The 25495-nt window shown below is 40.9% G+C and overlaps 1 protein-coding gene and 1 long non-coding RNA gene across 2 annotated transcripts in view; both read left to right on the top strand.

The window, feature by feature from the left end:
* Positions 1–5612, top strand: part of IRS1 (insulin receptor substrate 1) — a 50839-nt gene extending 45227 nt beyond the window's left edge. Inside the window, 1 exon segment of the mRNA XM_042042716.1 lies at positions 4549–5612. The gene's annotated coding sequence lies outside the window, so the exon portion shown is untranslated.
* Positions 5613–8647: 3035 nt separating this feature from the next.
* The window catches only part of LOC121671298, a 253252-nt gene continuing 236404 nt past the window's right edge, over positions 8648–25495 (top strand). Inside the window, exons 1-3 of the long non-coding RNA XR_006018470.1 lie at positions 8648–9258; positions 11059–11151; positions 12303–12522. This is a non-coding gene — a long non-coding RNA (uncharacterized LOC121671298). The remainder of the gene's footprint in view (positions 9259–11058; positions 11152–12302; positions 12523–25495) is intronic.

Below are 25495 nucleotides of genomic sequence, written 5' to 3'. Positions count from 1 at the left end.
CTGTGCTCATCAGTGTGGAGAGCACGGAAATGGGGATGAATTCGGTAGGTGCGTCCCGTTTCGTTATAATTAGCTGACGACTCATGCCGATGTCACCACGACGAGCCGTAAATGAGTTTTTCAAGACTTCTTAATGTGTTTACTTTGTGTCGGATTTCCAAAGACACCCCGTTATACCTGTCCAGGCAAAGGGTGTCCAGGCTGCATGGAGACCTCGACTGCTGGAATCCTGCATGAGTCCTCCCGAGTATATTCACAATAGCTCTCCTTTTGTTTCGAGCTTTTGTTCATGAGCTTTTTATTTTTTATGAGCTAGATCTGTTCATTATGTGGGAAGTCACTGTTTAATCTACACAGAATAAGGTGCTCTATATGATCCTAAAGTAAACAACAAATGCATTTACTTCTAAAACCTTTTATTTAGAACTAGCAACTATGACAGGGAATCTTCAACTAGCTCATGGTTTCGAATGAGGTGTTGATGGGATGGGTACGGTTCTGGAGAATGTGTTTGGATTAGCAAGGTTAATGGCAGAGCTGCAAAATATCCTCATTTGGTAGATTTGGAAAAAATCTGCATTTTCTTCAGTCAAGAATCTTCTTTTCATCGACCTGGCTCTGTCACCTGTGGAGCTGTTTCCTAAATAGATGCCAGCTGACGCTGGAAAGGTGTCACAGTGTGCTGAGCAGGTCTGGTATTTGGGAGCTGTGTTTCGCCCTGCTGTGTTAATCAGTGACAAAGTAGTTGCATTTATTTGCTGAAATGATCGTGGAACTTCAACAGCAACTTCATGTTATTGGACTGTTTTGAAATTAAATGACCCTTTGGAAGGGCATTTCTATTGGTGTTTTAGGGACAAGACACATTATTGGCTCTTAATAGTAAATGGAAGTTTAAGTTGGCTACTGGAAAGCCTTTTGCTGGAATATTGCTTGAGTTTTCACTTTCGTTTGCTTTGTTTTATTTTTTCCTCCTTGGTTACTTTCAAAGAGAATGCAGTGCAAGGAAGGAGTAAGGATTACACTTTAAGTGTAGTTTAGCAACACATCTATGTTATGTATGAAAGGTCTGTTTAACTTCAGAAAAGATATATTAAGCTGTCTAGACACTCTGCTCTTAGTTCAAAATTTAAGTACTCTTCTCCAGCTCCCCAATAGTGGAAATAAAATGAAATATCAACTTATTTTTAGTTACTGGATTTAAGAATGGGATTTCAGCTGTAACAGGAACTGCAGCTCGCTGTGCTGTATCCATCCTGGACTAAGAGATTTGAGAAGGAAGCTTTGCCAGCTGGAAAGTGCGTCAGTGTTACCTGCATGTGTATTGTAACAGATGTTGAGCAGAGACTACTTGTCAGAGGTACCTTATAGTAACTCTTAAAGATGCTTGTTTGTTTCAGTACACTTTTCTTGCATCGCTAACTTTTTTCCATAAAGTCAACCACAAACTGCATTATTGGGGATTTCAGCTGAAACTTGTGGTGAATAGGAAGTAGATTAAACACAGGTTTTCCCTTTTCTCTGGTTGCCAACAGTGATGTCAGTAGTTCTAATGATCCTTACCTCAGCTCACTGCTGTCCTCGCACTCTCTATAAAACACTTGTCTTCTGCACTGTTTTGTGTGTTGTTAAGGAAATGCTGATGGCTGGAGGTATCCAGCTGATTACTTCATTTCCAAATAAGGTTCTTTCACCTTGAAGTACACTGTAACAGTTCACTGAGGAGAGAGGAGATTCAGATTGTTTTGTCAAAAATTTGGGAAATACTCTTTTGAAGTCTAGCAAAGAACATTTGTATGCTAAAACTGAGGATGGGGCTTTGGGTTGGGCATGAGGCACAAATAATGGATCCAAGGTTTATAGGTTGAATGTATTTCCAGTGACCTCGGAGGAGCAGCTTTGCTCTCAGATTGTCTGTTTCCTACACATCTTTGTGCATTCAGACAGAACAGGCACCACTGTGCTGTAACAGTAGTGTGGGTTGTCATTCTTGGTTACTCAATTCATGTTTTATTGAAAGAGATTGGTCAGAGGAACTGGGTATGAAAGCCAGTAATTGCAATCAATAGTTTCAGATGGTCCTTAGCAAAGATCCTAGTTGATTTTTTTTTCTTTACCAAAATTAAAAGAAAGCAAAAGCTACTAATACATTTTTAGGAAAGGGTGACAGATTCCCATGTTGTACTGCTGAAGATCTGGAGGTGTAAGTAGCTTGAAACTGCTCCATGCCCCTGTGTCCTGTTATACATGCACGTGACGTTTGTATGCAATTCAGCCTGTACCAGGTCATGTCCTACATGATTCTGGCTCTTCATCCTGTCTCCAGCTCTTGGATATTTCAGGCTTCTGTGATTTTTCACCCTTTTTGCGCATTTGCAGGACTATAATGTACGAGTGTTTGGGTTTCTGTAACTGTGGGTTTCTTCAGTTTTATTTTCTTAATTAATTCCTCTAGGAAGTGTTTTGTTTTTCCAATAGACTTGTTACTGTCTTTCTTCTCTGCTCTTCTGACTTTGGAATCCAGGAATAAATGCCCTCCAGAGGTGGTTGCAATGACTTCTTGGCCATATTGATGGAATTGGTGAGGAATTGGATGGGACAGGCCATTTTGTTCAATACATGATGTATTTGAGTGTAGATGACCTGAATACTGGTGAAGAGGTGTAGAACTTGGCCCTGCTACTGCAAATCATGTATTATTTATGTACTTAAAATCTCTTAGCAGAATCAAGTCTGGCCATGTAGAAAAGCTGTTTCTTGCTGTCCTTCCACCACTTGCCCTGTCGGTGCAGAGCAGGTCAGACCTTTGGGCCCTGCTGGGGGCACCCAGCTGTTCCTCTGGCCCTGCTGGATGGGAGCTGGGTGTGGAACACCCACCTTGGATATGCAGCACACAAATTGCGCACACTTTGCTCCTCCATTTAAATGAAGCCATTTCTCCTTTGTTGCTTGTCTTTATTAATAAAGTATGGCATTACTGGCTAATTTTAGGTCAAACGTAGTTGAAAGCTGCACAGCTATGTGAAGCTGTGTATAGATATTTGGGTAGGAACATTCCAGTAGATCGCAATGTGAGTGCAGAAGAAAGTTGAAAGTAAATAAGAGATCTGTGAGATAATTCTCCAGGGAGTTTTCACAGCATGCCACACATCATTTTCAGGGATAGGCTTTCCTTTCACTTGAAGGATCACACAAAGTAAATTTTGTTTCTTGTGCAATTAAAGAATATAGGACAGGAGGTCTTTTCAGTTTTTTTACTTCAACGTGTCTATGGGAAGCCTTTATTTGTACTGAGGAAAATGCACTGTTTACCTATCTCTTCAGGAGCACAGTTAATATTGAACATAGAAATAGACACACTTTTATGTAAAATATGAGTCTTGCTTCAGCAGATTTTAGCAAAATTACTGAAATGTAAATGCTGGTAGTCCTCTAACTCCAGTTAAAAGACAAATTGTACTCATTTCAGTGCTGCATGGTTTGGTCCCCAGTGGGTCTGGCTGCATGTCAGTGGTGTGCAGAGAGGAGGCCAGGACTGTGGTGTGGGAGGTGCAGGGGTGGTGGGCAGTGGGAGACACCAGGGCTGTATGTGTGGCCAGCCAATGCCACAGGACCTCAGGAGCAGTGGGAGGCAGCCCTGGTGCCCCAGCGTGTGACCTCAGCTCTGTGTCCCCCAGCAGGGAGTGTGCTCCCCATGGGGGCCGGAGCAGCTGCCGGCAGGACACGAGGCCATCCAGCCCTGAGTGCATCCTGCTTGGCGCTGCCTCGCTCCTGATCAGGGCCTGGGCCTGACAACCTGCCTGGGGAAAACCTGCAGAAAAGCAGAGTCCAGAGGACCTGCTGACCCAGACTGGTGCGCTGGGTCAGGGAGGCTGCAGCCAGCAGATGAGAAATGGGAGGACAGGGTCAAAAGCAGTTTCTGGCATTCATTCCCCACTAAACCTGTGCTGTGCATTATCGGGGTTGCAGCACTTCTCTCAGAGAGAAGCAGAAAATTGATAAATTCATGGACTTCACCAGGATTTTCTGCGTACAATTTTTTTTAGAACTTGTATGTCAAATAGGGAATGGTCATGCTGCACCCTGAATGCTCCATTCCCTGGTCATCCTTCCCAGGCAAACTGTGGTGTTTGCAGGTGGCCAGGAAGGCCTCTCATAGGGCCTGACATTCAGTGGATCTTTCTTGTAGCTGGTAAAAACGCCAACAGCAGGCTGGTGTTTAGAGCTTTCCTTTCTCTTGTCACAGGAGCTTGTCAGAGTTAATCAGTATGGACACTTAAATTGTTTCTGCTTAGGTGAATCTCTTGCAAGTTTTAAATGTGTTTCTGACTACTTTGAATTTTATTGCCAACATCTGTTTTAAATGCTTTTGGGATTCACATGCTTGAGTACAGTTCAACTGTGTATGCCATAATTTTTCAAGGTGCTAACACTTTCAGTTTGGATGATAACTCTTTTAAAGAGAAAAAAAAAGGAGGGGGAGGGAAATAATTGCAGAAAAGTTTTAAAGTGCCCATGATGCTAATTTTCTTCCTCTTTCAATTTCAGAATGATGACCTACACAACCTCAACAAATCCTTCTTTTAAACTCATGGGTATCAAGACTATAAATGTTTCATGCTATCACAACTAGGACCTCACCTCCTCCTCCTCTTCCTCTGTAAATGGGTACGATACATCCAGTTCAGTTTGTTTACTTTACACAAACCTCAGGAGTTGTTGACTGAGCTGCACATCCTGTGTTGTGCCAAGCAGAAGCACTGTGACACCTGGACAACAAGTCTCTCTTATTTCATCCTCTACCATAAGGACTTAGCTGGCCACATGAACTGATGTGCCCACCACTACATCATGGTGAGAATGGGTATTTTGCTAGCACATTTACACAACTTCATTTGCTGCTGAAAACCTGTATGACAAATCATCATTGTAAATTATTGCATACAAAACTTAATGTTGGTTGAAGAGTATTAAATATTTAACATAGGTTTTGATTTATACATGTACTTTTTTAATTAAAATGTAACTTTTCCTACAGCACATCTTTTTTGATGTGGAACTGAGGTATACTATATTCTGTTGTAAACAGAGTGGGGAACCTGCTTAAAACAAGGCTTCTAAGAATAGAGTAGGGTACTATTCTTGTTTTAAGATTGTAATTCAGAAAATAATATAATACGAGTCATTGGTCCCTGGGCCTTGATTGTACAGTCATATTTACTGATACTATCAGTTGTAAGATAACCCTGATGTTGAGTTGAATTCTTTCCAAAAGAAAACTAATTTTGTACTCCTTGTAAAATAATAGTCTGTATTAACTACAATGAAGACAAACATTACTGTACATGGGTATTTACAAGTGTCAACTTTAATTCATCAATTGCACAGGAACTGACAAAAAAAATCAGAAAAAAGAAATCAAAGTCTTCCATTGTATATATTATAAAGAAGAAAAACAAAAAAAAACAACCAACAGGAAACCACAAAGCAAAATGGAAACAAAAAAGGGTGAACTTTTTAAATTGACTCTTTCCCTGGAATGAAAATGTGGGTGTTTGTAAATTCTGGAAATCTCTTTCTATATGTAATAAACTAGATACTGTTTTATCTGCTGTAGTGGGTTTTGGGTCTTCTTTGTTTTCTTTTCTTGTTTTCTCAATTATCTGAAATTGTCCCACCAGGTTTCTGTGATGTTTCTATGGTTTGTCATTGAGAATGGCTGTGGACCACCATAGCTTAAGAATGAAGTCAAGTGTAATTAGGTGGAGTAGGGAGTATGCTTCCTTGCATTATTTCACTAAAGCCCTTGTTTCAGTTTTCTGGAGACTCTTCAGGATACAGCTCTCCATCCACTGGATTCGGGGGAAGGGTTCACAGCATGTAAAATCACTTGGAAACCATAGCAAGACTTCAGCATAAAATGTAAAAAGCGCAGCTCAGATGATTGTCTGGAAATCAGTGCAAGAGGCACGACAAGGAAGAATTCTTCTGTGACTCTCCTCTGCTTCACTGGTTCTATGTAGATGAAAATTCTTTTGTGCATAGTATTTGCAGAGTCTTAATTCTTTTGGGGACTGGAAAAATACTGAGATCATGGATTTTCAAGTAAAATGTTGTTGAAGTGATAATTGAATTTGAAGCCATGTCAGGTCCCTGTTGGTCCCTCCTGCTTCTGCGAAGAAACTCCATGGACCAGTGCACATTCAAAAGAATTCTTGTTCTCAGGAAAAGGCAGGCAGGCACAGCAGCAGCTCTCCCTGCAGGAAGGCTGTCAGACCCTCAAAGAAGGGGTTTCTTCCCCTTGAGATGTTTATGATGTCTGGGATTAGGCTGTGGTTAGTGCCACTTCTGCCTGCAGTATAGATGAAGGGGCCATTGCACAGCTGCTCTTCACCTCTCCTTTTGCTGGAGGCCTACCAGTCCCTTAGCTTTGCTGGTATTACTGCATGTACAAAATCACTTTGACCCTGTCAAGTCAGAATATTCACTTAAGAAAGGACTTGTAGCTTAAGAATGCTTAAATCATTCCAGATCACTGGGAACAACTGCAGCAGTGGTGATGCTGGCAGAGTGAAGGGTGCTGGTGCGTGGGGAGCTTGCAGCCTGAGAGGGACTTGTGCCTGCCCACGTGCTGCCTTGGGAAATCTTGGCTTTTGCTGACAGAGCAGTGTCCTCCCAAAGGTCCTGATACCAAGCAGTAGCAGATAAGAGGCTTTGCTGCTTTTTTATGTAGGAAGGGGCAAGTGGATCTGGAGTAGCTCACCTGTTACCCTTGATGAGCAGTGATGTGGATTTTTCCAAAGAACCATTAATACGTAAGAAGGCAGCACTTGCTTTTAAAAAAAAGCCATGTACATCAGACCAGTATTTAAATTTCCAAGTTACCAATTTTAATTTTATTTTAAGCCTTCTTTTTATGTTCTTTTATTAAAATGGGGTTTATTTGCAATGAAAGCTTGCATATATTCTGAAGTAAAAACTTAAGAACAACTCACCCTCAACCCCTTTGTCCAGTCTTCTCCAGCTGAGTGAATTAAATGACATGTTCACTGTGTTGATTTGGTTGCTAAATATTAGCCTGTGTTGATGTTAAAGTGCCTTGCATAGAAAAGCATTTAATGTCCATTGAGCTTTGCGTTGTTCCAGGTAATTTGCAGAGTCTGGCAATTATTGAAATCACAAGTTTGGAGGCGTTGGAAGCTACTGTTAAGGTTTAAAAGGCACCAGGGAGTACATTTAATGTTGGTAGGAGTATTTCAGTTATACCTCTAAGAGCAAATTTTGTTCATAAAACATGAATTCTACAAAAGTGTAGGAATTGACAGTGGTCATTAGGGATAGTAGGGGGATGGTGCTGATCTGGTGGGTTTCCATTCATCTTAATGATGAGATATGGGCAGAGAAGGAGCTTGTCAAAGATGTTAATGTGCATAGGGTTTATGTTAATCATTATTTTTTCCTAAGTAAAATTAAAGATGCTTTACATTCAGAAAATGTTTTGAAAAGACTTTTGCAACAAAATACATTCATAACCAAAGCTAAAACTCTTGATTATTGCATAGATTTTTATTCTTATGAATTACAAACTTTAATAAATAGATGATTATGAACTAAACCTGTCTAAATTAAAGCATAAATGCCTCAATAATCCAGTACTATACTATCTTATCCTTTTATGAATTCTTTTGCACTGTCTGCCACAGAACAGATTGTCATTTCTCTTAAGTTTGAAAATGAGCACATGGGATCAGTCTTAGATCAGCTGGTAAAACTCAGATGCTTGGGTGTTTATTTTGCTTTTAATTTTTTTCAAGTGGAAGTTTCTGGTTATTATTTGAGTTCATTTTCTGGCTCCATTACTGGCACAGCTTCAGTGTTCAAAAACTCTGTACTGAATGCAATTATTAGTGCTATTGGTTGAAAATGAGAGGGGTTGGGAAAACCATTTGAAGCAGTCTCCAGGAGCACAAGGAGCATTTACACACTTGGGTTTTGGCAAAGATTGCTGTGTTCAAGCTCAGTTTGATTCTGAGTTGATGTGTATGTTGTGGAACTCTAAATAAATTTTTGTCCTTCTAGTATTTGATACTAACCTCTCTACTTAGTATTTAAAATATCATGTCTTCCATAGTGGTGTTTATAGTTTTTTTTCCAGTAAAAGTACAAAGTCAGAAAGCAAAAAGGGAACTCAGGCCATGTTCATAAGCATGTTCTGGTGCTGTAGCCTTACTTTGTGCATATTTAAGAACCAAGCACTGTGTCCATCTTGCTACCAGCTGACTTTCAGCTGAAGCTGTTTTCGTGCCCTGTGTTTCACTCAGCAGCTGGGTAATGAGCAGAATGTGCCTGAATGGGTTCCATCAGCGTGTGCCGTGTTTGAGTTGTGTAACTGCGGCACAGCTGAGCGCAGCAGCCAGAGCAGCCTCCACGGGTGTTTCTGCAATGATTAGCTGACTCCAGCGCTTGGTAGCAGCTTAAGTACAGCATGTCAACTGCTAATTGAGTCAATCTGGGGAGGTGCTGGAGCGCTTGTTCTGCAGCTTCATTCACCTAAGCTAGTTCAGTTTAAAGAAACAATACTGAAAATAAAGAAGTTACAGCAAATATTTGCCTGTCTCCTGTGTGGCCTCCAAGCCATCTTTGGGTGCAGATGATTTTGGGGGGGGAGGGGGGTTTGGGTTGGTTTTTTGTTTGTCTGATTTTTTCAGCCTGCAAACTTTGAGGCTAGTTCATTGGCGACAGTTAAGTGTAAATACTGTAAAGTGACAGTATTCACCCTTGTCCAGTTCACCATGTCTTTTTCTGCCTACCAGTATTTCCACTGAGGTGTGACTTTGAAGATACTGTAAACAAGTTGGTTGTGAACTTAGCAGATGCCCATTAAAGAAAAAAGTGAACGTGGGAAAAAGTTTAGGACTTTCAGTTTGTAGAAAAACTTCTACTTTGTCTTTGTATCTTTAAGGTGATACTATTCTCAAAAAAGATAAAATGAGGAATCTGTGATTTCAAGATGTGTGTTGAAAGAACATTTATATGTAAAAGGTGGAGGCCAGTCAATGATTACTTGAGAAAGCAGTCATGCTTTTCTCATGGTGTTATGGTGACTTCTGTATTTAAATATTTTCAGGTTGGAAGCTTTGGTTCTACATTTGGAATAGCAGTAACAGGATAATGGAATGTTAATGTGTGCCTGCAGTGGCCAGGCTTGGATGTCACAGAAAACAGCCCAAGAACTCTGCATGTCTGATGTAAGACAGGGTATAAGGCTGGGTGCAAGGCCTCAAAAGGGAAGGATGGAGGGAAAACTCCAACAGTTTGTGCTCTGTGAAGTTTGCTGGGGACATGTTTTTTGGTAAAAGGTTCTGTGCCACTCTGGATTCCTGATCTGAATTGACAGATGGTTTGAAAATTGGAACTTCATGTTACTGAAGGGGCATGGAAAAGTAACTGCTAGGAAATCCCCCTAACACTCCACAACCTATGGAAAGGCTTTGCTTGGTGGAATCCCCAAAACTCATTACGATACTTTACAATTTTATTTGGAGATGGACACCAAGAAAATAAAACAAAACCAATCTGCCTTCTGCAGATGTTGAATACCTCTCCTAGAAATCAAAGTCTGTCGGCAGATAAACTGTATTGAATCAGAACAGTGTGAAGTCAAGCTGTGGTGTTGTCATGGCTTGATAAAATGGTTCTGCTTTTTCAGCCAGTCTTGGACACTACTTCTGTCTATAGAAATCGAAGGGCTGGTTATTTAGAGGAAAATGACCTGACTGGAGAACTTGCTTACAGTGTTTGTAGGGGAAAGAATCTTGCAAGGAAAAACCATTAAAGCAGCAATGCTGGTACAGAATTGATGAAAACCACCAGATAATGTCTTTGGTATTTTTACCAGTAATTTTTGAAGAGGAAAAGTTGTGCCTTACAGCTCTGCTCCTGTCTGTCCATCCAAAGGCTTGTGGCATTGCATTATATTTTATATGGCTGTCACAATCTGTGCCTTTCTTTTACACTTCTTTTTTTTTTGATTTAAGAATCAGTCTGGCACCATTTGGCTGTTGGATGTCATGGCTGAACCCTTCTGAAATGTCAGCAGGGAGAAAGTCCCTCCTGCTGCACATGGGGCTTTTCCCAGGGCCCCCTCTTGGACTGGGAATGAGAGCTCTTGTCTCTCCTCATCTTGTTTGTTTGGTTTTTTTTTTTTTTAATTGTAATAACCAACTATTAGTTAGATTGAATAAAATGTCAGGTTTGTTGTGAATTATTTACTGTCAATAAAGTACAATAAAGCTGAAAGGTCAGGGGTTTTCTCCTCGGGTTATTGTGGACATGGCTACTGTCCTGCTTGGTTTCGTCATTGCAGTGGTAGTGCTTTGTTTTTCCACCTTTTTGAAGATGAACTGAAAGAAGAAATGATAATCTTTACTATCTATCAATTTACTGTTTCACCTTCAGCTTGTGAATTTAAAACAGCAGTTCATTTTTCTTTAAACTGTTTGGAAATTTGATGAAGGCAGGAGTTTGAGAGCAAAACAAACCCCGAATTTCTGGCGCATCCTGATTCTACAGTCAGCTGAGCTGGGTTGGGTGCAAGGCAAATGTGTCACTGTTTCTTCCTCAGGCTGTATCTTTTGAAGTCAAGGCCAGGTTGGCTTTGTTTTTAAAAGGCTGATGGAAATAAGGTAAATTCCAGTTCCCGTGGTTGTGGTCTCAGTCCAAAATATGCATTTGAGCCCATGCAGGGCCAAAAAGTCATTATTTGTCCTTTAAGTGACTAACTTCAGAGAAAAACTGTTGTCTTCTCACTAAATTGGTGTCTTCAGGCACTCCTGTGGTTTCAGTAAGTGGGTTTGGTTATCGTTCCTCCCAGGCAGCCGCAAGGCCTGTGCACTGGCTCTGGGTGCTTGGCCCTCCTCAGCAGTCACTGCCGTCCTGCCCAGCCGCCCTTTTCCCACAAGGTCTGGCTTTCCTCAGCTACCTGGCAGTGATGTGGCTCGTTCTGACAGCCTGCCCTTATTAGTAGCATGTTTTGCATTAATTTCAGCCTCTTCACAGCGTGCCCATGACTGTGGGAACACAGCCCGCTGGTGAAGAGCGTCCGTCTCGTTCAGCCACACGTCGGTGCCACCTCAGCGGGATCAGGGAAAGGTAAACTGAAATTCTGTTTCCTAAATCTGCCAGGAGGCAATTTGCCTGGATTTATTCCCTGTTAGGCTGTGTGAAGTGGCCTGGTAATCTGTTGGCTCATCACCAGTCTCCCAGTCATGTGGGTAATCCTGAGGGTTGTCATCTGAGGTGAAAGATAAGGAGAAGGGCGTGAACATGACACATGGATGTGAAAGATCAAGAGACTTCTGCTTGCTGTGTTATTTTTAAAATTAGAGCTAACAATGAGACGTGAGCGAGCTGTTTAGTTTTGCCTCTTCCAAAGCATTATATGAATGTGAATAAATCATTTGGTATTATTGCATTTGTTTTGTGTATGCAAAACAAAACTGATTTTTACCTTCATCAAGGTGTTAAGAGGATTAAGTAATGAGTAAGAAGTACTTAACTCCTGTAGTGTTGGGTAACAAGTGCTGGTAAGGAAGCTAGGTAAACTGTGTTCTTGCAGAGCAGTAGTACTGTCCAGGCCTTTTTGTCCCCCCAGATTTCAGTGTCCACCTCAGTGCTTCCCCTGTTCTTTTCAATGCCATCTCGACCAGTCAGAAAACTCGCTGGAAAGTTTTGTTTTGTGTTTAGTCCCTTCCACTCCTGAGTTTCTTTCTAACTGTTGCACAGTTAGCTAAGGTGTTCTCACCAGAAGATAAGCAGTTCAAGCCCGGTCTGCAGTTCTCAAACCCCTTCTTTGTAATCTATTAGTGGAAGTCACACTCATCCCTGACTCAGGAGGCTGCTGCTATTAAGGAAGACCAGTTCAATGCCCGCTAAAGGTTCATCAAAGTGATCTCTACTAAACAAAGCCTATAAACAAAACACAGAAACTTAGAGCAAGTGCATCCTTAAATTAAAAGTGCTTTGGGGAGCCTGTGTTTGTTATTCCAGCAGTCTCATTGTGAGCACTGGAGCTCTATGAAATGCAGATCTTCAAAGCTTCCTTGAAGATATGATGCTCTTCTCCCTGTCAAAACAGAAGTCTCCTTTATTGTCACAGTCAGCAAGTTTTCTTCCTCCTACTACCTCTTCCCTTGGATGCTTCAAGGAGGGAACTTATTGTTGAGCTCCTCACCTCTTCACCTTACCATTGAGCTCCTCGTGCCTTTCTGAACTTTTCCTTTGCTTTCCTCTTTTCTGTGAAGCACTTTTAGCACCTGAATGTTCTTTGACTGCCATATGCTGACTTTGGGGACAGTGCTGCCTTAGTGAAACAACAAACCAGCAGAACTTTCTGGAGACATCCTGTGAGCAGAACTGACTTGGACTTAAATGACCCAAGAACAGGGGAAAGTGTGAAATCCTTAACTTGAAATTGCCGTAGTAGGCAATGAGTCCTGAAACGACAGCCTCTTCAGTTTTACTGTGAGTAAATGGGCTTATAGCATAAATTTGGGTGGGGAGGGAGGAGGGTAAAAGAGGGGGAAATAAGATTATTTTTCCACATAAAATAATTATTTTGGTTTCAAAAGATTTTGTCTTCTATGGTATCTTCAGCTGGAAATGAAGGCCTGATAGAATACTGGGAGAGTTTTACCTGCTTGAGTAATTTTGTTCCTGACTAGATACGTGGAATGATTTCACTTGAAATAAAAAGTGAATTCACTGTTTGTTTAGGTTTTTTTTAAACATCATTAAATAAACACAATTTAGAACATGGTTACACAGGTAATAACATTACTCAAAAGGCAGAACTTTCCAGTGTGAGATAGCATCCTACTAAACTTATCCTGGTTTTAGAATAAGAGAAACAAGAAACCAGAAGACCAGCGCCCCAGAGAACATGTGACTTTCTTTTTGATGGGATCCCAAATGTACTTGGTGTGCAGATCAGAGTCTCTTTCCCACAGTATGTGTTACACACCTTGCTGTCTGGCTGTGCAGTGGAAGTGTTTCCTAATGAAACTTCCATCACTGTAAAATAATCACATATCCTTGCTAAGCAAATAATGTCATAACTGTGATGTGCGTTTGTCAGTCCATTTGCTTAACAGCCTTGTTATTTAAGCAGGATTTTTGGCATATATAACGGTACTATAAATTGATGCCCAATAGATGAGATTTTTTTGAGAAGAGCTGTGCTCAAACCTGTAAGAATTTAATGGCTTTTTGAGGTGTTTTTTCTTTGTTTTCTTGAGGTTCTTTTGTTGCTTATTAGGTTTGTGTGTGTGCAGAGTAGAAGTGACTTTCAGAAGCTTGTCAGAAGAATCAATGACTGATTATATCATAACAGACATTCAGATAGGTGCTGTCTAGTAAATTTATATTTCTTTGTGTAGACATTGCAAGTGCCACTTTCCAGCAAGCAGCAGCTCTTCTAGCTCCAGTGATTGCCAAATGTTATTTTGGGAGGTTACAGGAAGTACGTGCTTAGTCTGAAAATGTTAAGGCTAATTCTTAAAAAGAGGAGTTAAGCCATCTATGACTTGCAATTGATATAGATAACTGTCATTATATTATAACTATTCCCTAAAAATATTTCAGTAGCTATAATGAGAAGGAAACAAGAAGTGAAACTCAAAGGAAACAAATTACAAGTCCAATGTACTTAAATTCTCCCTTTGTCATCTTTGCATATTTTGTTGTTTTCAGTATTTCCACATACTTATTCAAAGCAAACTTTACCCAGAAAGCAAGTCAGATTTCTCATCCCTAACATTTACATTCCATGGTTTCTTCTCTGTTTTCTAAGGTTGACAATGATAAATTTAGATTGACTGTCCTTGGTTGAATAGCCTTGGTGTTTCAGTCTAATTCCACCTGTAGTTAGCTGTTTGGTTTCACTGCAGTACTGTGGTCTCTCTAGGTGTAATATTGAATGCATTTTCATTTGCTATGAGGGAAAATAACTCAAAAACAAGCTTGTGAGAACTCTTAAGGCAGTGTCTTCAGAAACAGGTTTTACCTCCTGTGCTCCTTCACAGGAAATGAAAGGTCAGGAGAGTTAAACAGGAGTGCCAATTTTGCTGCAGGAAAATGCAATGCTTCTGTATGATCATGATTTTAAATTACTTCTCCAGCTTTGTCACTGCCAGAATTAATCAGGGTAATGTATGGCAGAGTGAACTCAAATAGACAAACACAATAAGGTACCCTGACTTCCTAAGACAGGAAAAAAGCACATTAATTTCTGAGAGGGGTCTGAATTAACAACATAACTCTTTACCATATGAAGCAGTCCCTAAGATATTAGTGTATTGTTTTGTATTGTGTTTTGTTTAAACGGTGAGACTTAAAATGAGGCTGCTTAAAGGAAGTTCAATATCATAAGGATTCTTTGGCGGTGAAGGGAAAAATTCGTGATTCCCTGCCAAGATTTTTGTCTGATAATGGGGTTGGTGTGAGAGCACAGGCTTCCATAAACCAATGTCCTGAGGCACACAGCAAATAAGCACATTGGAGGTTGTAATTATTGTTGATCCCCTGTTTTAGAGCCAGTTTAGAGAGCAGGGAATAGATCTCACCCTCTCCCACCAGCAGAATTTGAAGGAGCTGAAAGCTGGGTGCTAGGCTCAAGCTTGGACATGTGGTTATGGAGGGATGCAGTGACGTAAAAACAAATGACAAGGATTGGGAAAAGCCTAACAAAGTCCACAACTGCGATCTTTGCCCATGGAAATGGTGTGATCCAAGTGGAGCTTGCATGCAGAATTTAACCTTGATCACATGGTTCTGTCCTGCCTGGCCTTACCTGGAGTCTGCTGAGCAGAAATGACCTCAGAGGAGGGCTCAGGCAGCGGTCAGTGCTGTCCTGCCCCTGCCCGTGGCCCTGCCCCTGGAGCACCAGTGTTTGCAAGGGCGATGCCACAGCTCTGCCAGGCCCAGGCAGTGGCTGCACCCAGCCCAGCTTAGTGGGAAATCTCAGTGCTATTGATCACTCATCCCTGACACATCGAGTTCAGTGCCACTGTTCGGGTGCACGGTGGTTATGTACCTGAACAAAACAAGTGGGAATTAGGCTGGTCGCAGAGCAGTCAGAACACGTCATGATGAAGTAATTTCCTGCAGTCCACACAGTCAAAGTGGTCCTCCTTCAGTTTTATAATTTATGAATATGATCCTAGGAATAAACACAGGGCTTGTGTGCTCGAGGCAATTGTTTAAAGCTATCTTGCTCTTGTTTCACTGCATAACAAAATCCCCATCACAGATGGCAGGTAGTCAGGCCAGAGACAAAGCTTATAATAAATTGATGATAATTTGGTTTTTTTCTAACACGGTTAGATTTTTGGAAACATTTCTTTGTTAGTACCTTCTTGTGTACAGAGTATCCCCACCTGCATGGAAAGTCTGCCACTGCTATGAGAATGACTTGACCTAGATTTTAAAACAAAAACTGAACCCAGGAGGTTTTCTGCTGTAGGCTTACATTTTCACTGGATCTGAACTTTCCCAAAAGTACATTGGCCTTGATCAAGGTCTGGAACGGGTGAGCCAAGAAGGGAATTCTTGCAACTCAACCCTGACTTTCTGATCCAGCCAGCATAATTATAGTTTAGCTACTGGCCAGTAGCACTGTTCTGGATAGCATCAAAGCATTCTTGTGAAGCGTTTTGAACTAACTCCCAATGACCACTTCTGCGGTCGCTGTGCAGCAGCTTGTGAGCACACCCCTGAGCCGCGCCGTGCCCGGAGTGCTGCAGCTCCTGTGCACAGAGCCCAGGTCGGAGCTGTGTGAATGGCTCATCTACCAAAGGCTCCCTTGTAAAGGCCCGATAATTTGCCTGCTCGGGCATTGTGGCATCCATTGCATAACTGCACTTCAAACGCTGTCTGGAGTCCGTGGCAGCTTCCCAAGCAGGATCTATCGGATCGGATAATGCATCCGGAATGGACTCTATCAAAAGCTTTAGCAAAATGCCTACAGAAATGTAATTTGTCTTTAATCAATTTTATTGTTAAGAGTAAAAGAGGAAATCGTGATAAAAGCTTTAGGAGTACAGAAAGGAAAAATTTAATTTGTAGGAAGCTAATTAATTTGTTTTTAAGATGTGGTTTTTTTTAGTTCTTTGCTGGAGTGCAGCTTGTTGAACAAAACTGATGTGCTGGAAGGAAAAGACAGTGCCCATAGCAGTTTGTTTCTCTGTGCAGAGAGTAGTGCAAATTATCTGTGTTTGTTTCTTCTTTCTTGAAGGCCCTTAAATACACTGTGGTGTAGGTGTGTTCTGATTCAAGAGAAAAAGAAGGAAAAAGAGAATTAGGTGAAATTGTAGAAGATAAGGAAAGAGGAAATGGGGAAAGCATCAGAGTGACTGTCTGAGAAAGTCTGTGTGTATGAATGTATATGTGTAAAACCAGTAAATGCTCCAACAGCACTGACTGCAGCTTAACTAAAAGTCACTAACTGCTCTTGAAAACTCAGTTCTATTTTTATCCCACAACAGCCTTAACATCTGTATTTAGCAGGTATTTATTCATTAGTGAATTACAGGAAGTGATGGTTTTGTGTGGGGTTCAATGTGTGGTTTCATTTCTGTTCAGATGCACATGTCCTATGGGGTGCATTTAAAGCTGGACATTCATCCATTGGAGGAAATGTTGAACTGTTTGTGTTTCAGAGGATGTTGAATATTCACCCAGGACTCAATAGCCCACCCCTGTGAGATGGGCTACAGTTCAACAGTTTCTGTTGGACCAAGGTAAATTTGGAGTTGCTTTCCTGCAGGTGAAAGCTCACTTGGACCTCTGTCCATGTGAGAGAGGTCTGTGTGTGGTTCTTGCTGCTGTAGCAGACTGCTCAGGAAATTAGGTAATCCTCTTCTATTGCTGTTTGGTTTGAGGGATGGCTATTCTGGGAAAGACAAATACATATAAATCTGCCTACCTGTTTAGATGATATCTGAAGAATGTCTGTGAAATTAAGAGGCCATATATTTACATTTAACTGTAGTCATTGTGTAATACTTCCTGTTCCATGTGCCGTGAAAGAAATTAAATAATGAAATTTCCTATAGATGTATGTAAGATTAGCTGTCAGTCAGCCTACCCTGATAATGCTGTGAATCCAAGCATTAATTTTCAAATGTTCTCCTTTTCCCAGTTTTCTATCAGCTTACTGCTGCTATTCTTAACTCCTGAGCAGTCAACGTTTGGGCTGGGGGAAGATGGAAAGTCAGGATTTAATGTCTGTGTTTCTTATTGAGGACAGGTTAAAGGTGGAGAGGTGAATCTGAACATTTGTGGGGAAGAACTGTGTGAATAGAAATCGGAACTAAGCACTATGAGTTTTTTCTATTTATTGTTTTTAAGGGAAGTGAGATTTTTTTGTAAAATCATTGGAAATTACTTAAATGTGACAGACATAGAAAGTATCTTTATTTGCAGCTTTTGGATTTGACCTGATTTCCACAAGTGCAAGGCACTGACAGATGCTGTCTTTTACATTGGGCTCTGAGGTTATGGCACATTTCTGAGAACCAAGCCATTTGCTGCTACTTCTGAAACTAACTTCTTAAGGTATTCAGGTCTATAGAAAGTGATTTACATAATTTACAAATACTGTAAATTATTTGAAAAAAAAGTTGTATTTGAAGGAAAAGCATTGCAATTGTTCCAGCACTGTTAAAGAACAGCAAACCTATCAAGAACACCACAAGGAAAGCATGTTTGCATGAACTCTCATGCATCATTTGAGGACTTAAATGTCTTCTTTTTATTTTATTGCCATTTGCAGTGGTTTTTCTGTTTTGTTCTGTTGAAGTGAGATAGTGCTGATAAAAAAACAACTCTCTTCTCCTTCTGCTTGATGTGAACTCTTGCCTTTAATTTAATAATCCACATATTTAAAAGTGTGTGTCTGTGCACATACATGTGGATGAACATAAATAGCAATTTACAAGGAGAGAGAGAGGGAATGCTGTGAGAACTTTATGAACTTAAGTGCTGACTGCTCTTCAGAGTTATGAACCTTCTGTTCTAGGGTGAGCATTGCTGGAGGGTCATATTACTATTCTTTGTGCTGTATATATTTCCTTGACTTCTTGCAATAAAAAGAACCCCTGCTTTTACTGTAAGCATTTCCAATTTGTAACAGATCAGCAACCCAGGGTTGTTTCTTTGGCAGAGCGAGGCCATCAAGACCTGTCCTTTATGGATCTTTCCAGGTGATTTACTAGCTATGACTTTCCCTTCATATCACACTTGAAGTTTCATCAAAATAATTTGGAATGTACTGGGACTAAATAAATGGCAGAGGCTAAAGCATCTGTTTGCCAAGATAACCACACTACAACTTGCCAAACCAAACATTATTGTTAGAAACATGGCTTGACCATAATGCCTATCTCTGAACTGGAGTGGGAATGGTTTCATGGGAAAAAGTTTACTCAACAATATATGGGCTCATAGAGCCTACGTTGGAAAAGAGACAGCATACTTAGTTTAAATAAGTCGAAACCACAGCCATGGCTTGTGTACTATGCCATGTACTATGTCTTGTGGCTGATCTTTATTATGTGCTATGTTTTCAAATTCTACTTTTTTTGCTTTTAAAATGTTATCTCAAAATAATTACTTTTTAAAATCTTGCTTCCCCCATTGCTGTTTTTGAGGACTCATTAGAGAAAACAAACTGTATCTTCAACCATTCTTCTTTCATTTTGCCTTTGAATTTTGTGACTGTTCCGCCTCAAGGAACATGCATCTGATTCTTGACTTTACAGTGTTTGGGTAGCTTAGCATCATTCAGCATTGAAAGTTAGAAAAAAATAAAGGTTTCATGATGACATTATTGGAAAGGAAGTAGAAAGAGATGGACTGGATGTTGGGCTCACCAGCTTAGCATTCAGTATTGGTGGGAGATTCCCAAATTTAGTAGCATCACCTAAGAACGGCTCATTCCTCTTAAGTGGCTTAAGGGCTGAGGCTCTGAAAGGCAGATTCAACACTTCCATAACCTACCTGAAGTTGGTAATACAGTTATGTCAATTGTGGATGGGAACAACAGGATTGATTCCTCAGTACTCAAACCTTGCCATCCCCACAGAGAAAAGCCAGCACAGGCTTATGGAGCCAGCTTTTCAGCAAATTTAGCTGAAAAGTCTTTTCCCTTGATTTTTGTCCATGGATCACTCAGGTGAGGCAGTGCTGTGAGGACAGTGCAGCAGCAAAGCCCTGTGTACAGTTTGTCACCCAGGGGCTGGACTGAACTAGTGCAGAGGCAGAGCACCAGATTAACAGGATGAAAGGGGATTAAGTAATCAGGGTAAGTTCTTTTTCCTGGAAAACTTGGAAACTTGGCAGTTGTTTCTCCTTGCTCTTTAGCATTTCATGGCTGAGCAGAAATGCTGGGAATGTTTCTTGCCTGTACAGAGTTTGTTCCAGTAGGTTCTGAAGAGGGAGAAGGGATGATGGAGCACTTGACTGCTGTGCTTTCAGCTGGCCTTTCCCTTTCCCTTAGAAAGCTTTTATATTGAGGATCATCCAAATATATGCCATCTTGCCTCATGAGTGTGTCTAGTGTTTCATTTTGACCTCGATTCAAATTCTCAAGTGGTTTGAGTTTTGTTTTTTTCTAAGCACCAATGCAGCTCATGCTTTGTTCTTCCCATAGTTTCCATCACACTTTGACAAATTTTGACTAATCCTTTCACCAGCTTTATTGTCAGTTGTCTCTGTGTTACTGTTTCTCAGATTGTCATTTAATAACTGAAATACTAGGACATATAAGAACATGGGAAATGCCATATATCACCCAGTTGTCATGTTTAGAATTGCAGCAGCTCTGTTGCACATGATACAGTTATAAATTAAAATTTTCCATTGACCTGGAGCTTAGAAGGGTATTCTCAGTGCAGTATTTACTTAGTTTTGCTGATCTTGATATATTTATATCTATTTATCTTTTATGTATCTATTTGTATTTTTTTTTATATTCCTATTTCTTATTTCATTTTGCTATTCCTAGTAAAAATCCATTTCTCTGGCATGCCCTTGCCTCTATGGAGTTGATGTTTGCAACCTTTTCTGAGATGGAGTGAAAGGTTTTGATTGTAAATGGATTGGCAAAAATATACAAAATCCTGCATGTTTTATCTATGCAGGGAACTAGGAAAGTTGACTTTTCTTAATACCAAAGGAGAAAGGAGAAAATTATGTCTTTCAAAAATGGCTGTCTCTGAAGTAATTCAGGATAGGAAGGTTTTATGAGACCTGTCTTTATAAATTCTGGAATTGATCCATTTGTCTCTTTAAAATTTAACTGCAGTCAAGAGAAAAAATAAAGATTATGTCGTTTTGATAATGTAGTACAGAACTATTTTTGGTAACTAAAAGAACTTGCCAAAAGCACTTGCTTTCCACCAGGACTAGCACATTGAAGCCAACATAGGACTTGAATACAACCCATTTTTGAGTCATGACAGGCCCAAGACGTCTTTAAAAAATGTTGAGATGGCAAATGCTGTTTGATTTGGTTCAGACTTTTCAAGTGAGTTCTGCCTTGGCACAAGGTCGCGAAATTCCCGATATGTGGGTGTTACTTTGCAGGAGCTGGGACTGTGTCACAATCAGCTCTTGGAGGGAAGGCCTGCTGCAGGTCCCTGTGGAGAGGCCATTGTCTCCTCAGGATAAAGTGAGAGATGTTTCAGAAGTGCTTTGAAGCCGTGCCAGCTTCCTCACAGGGCTGTGAAATCTGATACCTCTGCTTTTGAGATGTTGGGGAAAGTACAAACTGTAGTACTTGTGGAATTCATTCACTGACTTCCAAACTCGAGTCTGGCCTGGGAATGGAAGAAAGAGTTTAAGAAGAAGGCGGAAAAATAGACTTCAGTAGTATGTGGCAGTTAACTGTCAACTTTGGCGTCTTTTCAGATTTGCAGCTTCATGCTTTCTAGAGATGAACTGTGACTTTTCCCTAAGGATTGGAGGATTTCATTTTCCTTCCCACTGAAGCTGCTAGGATTGTATGACTGTAGGAGCTAAGTGAAGTGCAAAACTACCAGCAAGATGCGTGCCATGCTCTTAGGTAGTTAATTTAAGGTTATAGAACATTTCTTGCAGCTTGTTCCTATTTACATTAGCTTCTAAGTATTTTCCATTTGTAAAGCAGATCAATAGGGTCCTTCTGGCTGTATTACTATGCCTTGTCATGTTTCGTCTGAGTTTCCCTGAAACCTTTCGTCTCATTAAGAGGTGGATTGAAGATATTCTGTGGGCTCAGAGCATTCCTGTGCACCCTCTGTGACACAGGATCTTGTGTGAAAGCAGAGAAGGAGCAACCAAATCAAGTCAAACTTTGTTACCCTTTTTGTTCCTCCTGGACCTCAAATGCGAGCAGGCAGCGAGGCCTCTGTTTCTGCTGTGTCACCTGTTGCTTTTGTTTCATTCCAGCAGAGTTGAAGGGAAGCATTTACTTATGTCTCTCATGGTGCTCTCTTGCCTTGGCCATGCAGGAGTTGTGAGGTGCAAGTTCTATTAGGAATGCAGAAGCCTTTCAGGTGGGGATGGTGCTGTTTGCACTGAACCGAGTGTCTTGCCTGCTCAGCCAGGCCAGGCTGGAGCCAGCACGGTTTGCCAGCTGCTAACGCGGCTATTCCGTGCAGTAACCCAATCTCTGTGTGCCATGCCAGGGGCAGCTTGCAGCTGCTCTCGGCTGACAGTCCCAGAGAGAGGGCAGGGGGAGATGTGAGCGTGGCTTATCACTCTGAATGGGGCAGAAAAAGATGGCAAAGGTGTGTTTCTCCTCACAGGGGACTGGTGTGACAGATTTCAGGGACACATAAGAGAGAGTCAGAAAGCTCAGGCTTAAAGTGAACTGCAACTGCTGAAGAAGGAAGAATAGTAAAAAAATACTTAAGTAACCAAATTGGATGAAAGTAGAAGTTTATTTCTTAATATGGAAATGAGCAAATAATAGGTCATCTATTTGATGTCTTTCTCCTTTCAACCACCACAGAAAAGGTGAATTATGACCAGACGCTTAAACCAGTTCATTTGAATAAAAACAGGACTAAAAAGGAACAGGTCAGGTGTACTTGATAGATAAGAAAGATTATGCAAGTCAGCAGGACTTGATACAATATCCTGTAATGTGAAAAATTTGCAAATGCTTACTTATCTGCCATTCTCTCTAAGAAATGTGGGGTCTCCTGATGATGTCAAGAAGACAAATGCATTACCTCTGTTTGAAAATGCAAGGGTAGCTGAGAGGGAGGAAGCCATGGAGAAGTTAGAGAAACTTAATACTTATTCAGTATTAAAAATGAATAATGGCACAAAGCATTAGATGATACTTTAAAAATCTTTCTTGTCCTTGCCAATGTGATAAACAACTATCATGATGCCACTATGTACTTGTGCGTAGTAGATTTGGCGGAACCTTATTGCAAAGACAAGTTAGGACACAGTCCCACCTGACATGCTTGAAGGCAAATTTTGCTGGTTTTATGTGGTAAGGTGGGCACACAACTGACAGAGGCACTTGTGGGTAAAGGGGTATTTGGGGATTTAGAAAGGGGTAAATGGGGATTTAGGATTTCTCATGTGAAGATGGCCCAGGGAGGTCATGATGACTTTGCTGCTGGAATATATCAAAAAGAGTGTAGATATATGGTACTTGATTGTGCCTCAGAGGTGGGATATGAATGAGATGATTTCCTGTGATTCCTTTCACTTCTCTGTTCCTGGGACTCTGACATGAGGCTGACTGGGGACATATTAACTCAAGTGCAAATAACTCAAGTTAACTGTGCACTAAAGACACAACCCTCAGCTTAATAGACGTCATTTTAAAACCTGGCTGGGAAAACGTGGTTTCATATGTGGTAATAATTTCCCAAGAGGACATCCCAAGATGATTGGTAGATTTGAGAATGATGTGGGCTGATTGGAGAGGTTCCAAAGTAGGAATGGTCAAACAACTAGGAAACAAACCCAGAAGGCAGACTGAAACAATTTGGATTGTGTAGGGAAAAAAAGACAAGAAAAATTACAAAAGTCTTCAAATACAGAAAAGGCTGCTGTAAAGAAGAGCAGTATGATACTTACAGAGAGTCCTATCCCTGCAGAAGATGGAACAGGAATTAATAAAACTAAATTACAGCAGAAGAGATTCAAAGAAGGCATTAAAAAAAAGGGAAAAAACCCAAAACAACAACTATCCAAATCAAGGATAGAAAGTACTGGAAAAGATTGCTTGGGTGATTATGAAATATGTGATGATGGTAAGGGCAGGTTAGTGAAATACCTCTCAGAAAGGACATGGAGATAGTTGTTCTTACTTTGGGACCTGGGACGGACCAAAAGTCCTTTCAATATCCCTATCCAATTTCTTCAGAGTTTTTTTCTCCTGAGAAGGAATGCTTTGCCTTGATAGTTGAGGATTAAATTTATTCATTTACTGCTCAAAATAGAACTGCTACTCTCTATTCCTACCAAAACTGTCTGCCTAGCAAGTAGGGAAAGTAGCCAGCCCTGCATCTGGGGTTTTCACCTTTTTGTTCCCTTTTGCCTGTGACAAGGAATCCTGGGAGCTGACCTTTACCCCACTGCAGCTTGTGGATGGGGAGACAGAGATGCTGTTTCTTTGCAGGAGATGCTAGGGCTCTTCACAGAGAGGCCATACTGAATATCCAGACATGCCAGTGAAACTGCTGTGTGCAGTCCTGAATGCAGCTTCCTAATTAGCGTTTGCAATGGTCCTTCAAATAGCACTTTCATGTGTGTTCATTGCACATATTTGAATTTTGTTTCAAGTAAAATCCTCACATAGCTAGAGTTAATTCTAAATTGTCTTTGTCTTTTGGGTGGAGAATGTGCTGTAAATTAAAAACAAACCTGGATGCAAAAGGCAGCTCCTATTAAGGCAGTGTCAGATATGTTTTCTGAGGCTAGATCTGTTAAAAACTACAAACTGATCTGTCGTTTCTGTTTAGAAGTTCAGAAGGAAGCAGACAGTTTGGATCAGGCAACAGTCTGCAGTGATGTGTCCAAAACAAGAGCTTTTGTTCCAAGCGGGGCTGATGCAGGCCACCAAATATGCCAAGAATGCGGGGCCGTTTGTGGTGCTGTACAGATACCATCACCGGCGCGCTAAGCACCCACATTCCTGCTCAAATAACAGCGCACTTGGGATGAAGGCAACTGAAACAAGGGAAATCCAAAGCAGAAGGTTGCCGCTGCCTACATGTACACTAATGACAAACATAAAATGATCTCTGTTTTTCTTTGAAATCCACCGTTTTCAGACCCCTCCCTCAAAGAGGCAATTATCTGTGAAACCTCTCAGGGTCAAACGGTCAAGGTTAGTTACAAGAAGAGGTTAAGAATTTTGAATCAACTGCTGTGATTTCAGTGAAAAATCTGTGAAGTCTGTGTCCTTTACATCAGGAAATGATGTTTTTCCAGTTGACATAATTTCCAAAATCAAGCATAGCCATATATGTGAAAGCTCTGTGTAAACATGTATGAATTGGAGTTGTTGCACTCCGTGGCTAATGAAAAGGCTCTACCAATTGCTCTGAGCAATTTTCATACCCATTTCAGTGGTATTTTTGTAATGCCATGACAATTAACTGCTAAGATTGTATTCATACTTTTGAAGTAAAGTGGGGTTTATTTCTTGTTATCAGGTATGAAAATACTAGTTGACATAATGAAAATAAACAGTGTTCTTAGGGAAAAGATTTATTTTTCTCGAAAATTGTATGGAAATATACCACATCCCTTGGTAATTCAGAGAAGGTAAAAGAAATGTTCTTTGAATTTTACAAGTTCTGTGTAACATTTGAACTGTCAGGACATCGTAATGCTTGAAGCTTTAGGCAGGCATAGATTGCAGTCCACTCCAATAGCTTGTCTACTTTGAAAATAATTTAAATGAACCAAATTTCTAACATGACACCTCGTTAATAATGGCTAAAGGATCTAAAGAATTAAAAATCCCCAAACCCACAGAGCACCAAACCTGCCATTTGGCACATCTGAACTCTGGCATTGCCAGTTTTTGAATTTGCTCCTTTAAGCAGCCGGTAGAGTTCATCTTTAGTAAAGCAAATATTTTGCAGCAGCAAGTTTACTTTCACCCCAGGATGTGGGGTGCAGCAGGGAGCTGTGCTTTGCAGGACCATGACTCTGAGAGGTTGCTCTGTGTCAGGATCACCATCTCCTGATGTGTGGTGTGCTGCAGGGGAGGTATGTTCATCATCCACAGGGGTGAGCTGAAGTAAATCTGCTTGCTGTGGGTAACCCTTAATAAGCCCAGCTAAGCACATCTGGAGAACAGGCGTTCATAACCATGAAACACCATGGCCTTGGCTGGCTAAAAGCTCTCCTCCTGCTGCAGGGAGGCTAAAGGAGCCCTTGGCCTGACCAAAGCTGGCATTTCTGATGCTGGAAATCG

The sequence above is a fragment of the Corvus kubaryi genome, unplaced genomic scaffold, assembly GCF_017639235.1.
Source record: "Corvus kubaryi isolate FWS band 111438036 unplaced genomic scaffold, C.kubaryi_AGA036_p1.0 37397, whole genome shotgun sequence".
NCBI classification, from domain to species: Eukaryota; Metazoa; Chordata; class Aves; order Passeriformes; family Corvidae; genus Corvus; species Corvus kubaryi.
The sequence above is the reverse complement of the archived record's forward strand: the minus strand, read 5'-3'. Positions and strand labels throughout refer to the sequence as shown.